Raw genomic sequence first — 3169 nt, forward strand, 5'->3', positions numbered from 1 at the left:
GAAGGAGCTCCGTTGACTGTCCAGCTGCAGGTGGAGAGGATGGGGGGGGTTATCCATGATGGACAACAGCCTGTTCAGTGTCCTCCTCTCCACCACAGCTTCAAAGGGGTCCAGCTTGATGTCGATGACTGACCCAGCTTTCCTGATCAGTTTATTGATCCTGCTGGTGTCACCGGCTCTGATGCTGCCCCCCCAGCAGACCGCAGCAAAGAAGAGTGCACTAGCCACCACAGACCGGTAGAAGATCTCCAGCATCTTGCTGCACACGTGGAAGGATCTCAGCTTCCTCAGAAAACAGAGTCTGCTCATCCCCTTCTTGTGCACAGCGTCAGTGTTGATCCTCCAGTTCAGTGTTGATCCTCCAGTTCAGCGTTGATCCTCCAGTTCAGCCCATTGTCTAAGTGCACTCCCAGGTATTTGTAGTCCTCCACAACAGCCACATCCTCTCCCAGAATGCACAGGGGCAGAGGAGACGTCCTCACCCTCCTGAAATCAATGACCATCTCTCTGGTCTTGGCCACATTCAGAATACTCACAACATTAGGCTGAGGTTCATCTTCCGCTCTTCTAGAAGTGGTTGTGCTTCTTGTTGCTTCCGGCTAAAATAAACATAATTAAAGACATTAATAGTGTTTAAAATGTGCTGTAATACACAACACATTATTTATTCCTAAACTTGCAGAAAGAAAAACTAGTGTGACATTTAATCACATATTTATATATCAATCTTATACACCTTGAATTCTTGTTGGCCAATGATACACATACCCTTTGAAGATGAGCTGGGAAGTTGAATACTGTTGGCACAACACCATCTTTAAGCCGGACAGTCTGCCCCGTCTTGTCAAAGTCCTCACAACTGAAGTGCTCACTGCAGAGCAGTGTCCTGCCTTCTTAGGGCAGCTTCCCACTGCCTCCTCCTCTCTCCGGTTTTGGGAAACCTTAAAAACATGAGAAAGGTAGCCAGATATATCAATTATTGTCAACATTTTCCTCCCTTCTTTCCTTTAACATTAAGGGTAAGGACAAAAATACACACCGAAATTATCATATTTTTGGGGTAATTGTATGTATGTAATGTATGTATACTTTAAGAATAAGACAACCACACTAAGAGTTATAAAAAAGGTGTCCAAAAGAAACATTAAATAATTGTGTAAAGAAATGGTAGCAACATATTCTAAAGAGGCTGGGTCAACAACAATCTTGCAATACTATTATCTCACATAGCCCCACTGATCCTGTGTAGCAGAACTTGCAATGTACATACATCCACTAAGTAATTAACGATTATCCTAATTATAGTCATAATATTGTCATATCTTACACGTGAAAGGTGATTCCACGGGTTCTTGTTTCCAGACTGCGGCGATTAGAGCATCCGTAGGCTGCACAAAAGTCCGGCATAGTCAGGTACTTCTGTAAACACAAAGCCAGCAATTTCCTGTATCATAATGTATCTAAATGTAAGATGTTTTTAACAAGCCAAACCACCAAGAAATCATGTGTAACTTAAGTTATGTTGAAAAGAAAGAGCAGTTCTGCCTCTCCCACTGGTGTAAAGTTGCTGGGTCAACTTTGTAATACTAGGTCTCACTCACAGCCCTTGTTATTAGCCAGCTAATAAATACAACCACACATACATAAAGAAAAGCTGCAATTTCAACATGTCCAAGCATCCTGTATCATAGCCAGGGGCGTCGCCTGGACCTGAAAACATTCAGGGCTTAGCCCACAGTGGCGGCGACACTACAGTGGCATTTTTCACTGCAACACTCCCCACACAGTACACCCGCGACTGTTACAATGAAGGCTCGATAATCAGCTCACGGCATATAGGCAGGGGTTAAAGTGGTATTTTTATGAGTGGGGGGCTCATCTCCTCTAGGGGGGGTCCGGGGGGATGCTCCCCCGGGAAGATTTTTTTTTAAATATTTAAGTTAAATGCATCAATCTGGTGCACTTTGAGAGCAAAATGAAGAGATCTATGGATACCTCTCTCAACACCCATATGAAGCAGAACTGTAAACAGATGTACTTTTTCTTTATGGATATTTTACTAATCACTCCCCTTTTAAACTCTATTCTTGTTTTACTGCCATATAGTATTTCATAACTGTTTTTCCTTTATTCTCTTATTTTTTTTATAACTATAATGATCATATGAAGGTGTGCCGCGGAAATAATCTTTTGAATAATTTGTGACCAAACCGTTTGTGACCCACTGAGATAACTTAGACTAAAGTTAAGTATCTAAACACTCAGAGAGTCCTTTAGCTCACCTGAGTCTCTCAGTCTGAGAGGAGAGGACTCTCCTCCAGCTTCTTGTGGAACAAACAGCTCCTTATGTCCGTTAGTGCAGCTAGCTAACCAGATGCTAACAACACGGTCCATGCTGATACCGGTCCCTCCCCCTCTCCCTCTCTCTCTATCACACTAAATGCGCTATTGCCACACACACACACAGAGCCGAGCTTGAATGACACAAGCACACGTTTATTTCCATGCAACTCTCTGATTGGTCTGGTGTCATGCCTCTGTTGCATTCACTGAACACGGGAAATTACAGTGCTGCCGTCCTCTCTTGTGTCATGATGAGGTTCACGTAAAGCACGGTTAATGTATTATATTATTGAGGGAGAATTGTCCGGGGCTACAGAAAAAACATTCGGGGCTAAAGCCCCGGATGCCCAGGCCAGGCGACGCCACTGATCATAGCCATGCTAATAATGTTTATAATAAACCAAACCGTTTGTAAATCAGTCACGATTTCAGCGAGTTAAGAGTATTTTTGTGCAGATCACTCACCTTACAACAGCTACCATAGCGCGTACCAGAGTAGCTGTTGACTGTAGCAAGATGGCGGCCGGTGAGCTACGCTGGAAAATCTCCCATGAGCCATCTAGTGTTTATATATATCTATGGATATGACGACTTCCGGGACTACAGTAAATGAGAACTGCCGTAAATGATAACTGCTGAAAAGCACTTCTGGTATTACTAAAGTGTCTATTTACAGCCGTTATAATGCATCAAATAAAAAGTCATGAAAGAGAGTATGAGGAGAAGAGGTGTGTGGAGCTATACAATGAATGTACAACGTCTGAATCCTCTGTTATGCGTGATAACGGATATTGAAGACGTCCCCCAGCAACGCGAACCGGCCCTT

General features: G+C 43.3%; 1 long non-coding RNA gene across 1 annotated transcript; it reads right to left on the minus strand.

Moving 5' to 3' along the window:
• Positions 1-398: 398 nt before the first annotated feature.
• On the minus strand, positions 399-2914 carry LOC117498567. Its single transcript, XR_004557590.1, has 4 exons — positions 2809-2914; positions 1328-1419; positions 769-941; positions 399-599 (listed from the first exon to the last, which is right to left on the minus strand). It is a non-coding gene; the product is annotated as an uncharacterized LOC117498567 (long non-coding RNA).
• Positions 2915-3169: the final 255 nt, after the last annotated feature.

This window comes from Trematomus bernacchii, unplaced genomic scaffold (assembly GCF_902827165.1).
Source record: "Trematomus bernacchii unplaced genomic scaffold, fTreBer1.1, whole genome shotgun sequence".
Taxonomy (NCBI): Eukaryota; Metazoa; Chordata; class Actinopteri; order Perciformes; family Nototheniidae; genus Trematomus; species Trematomus bernacchii.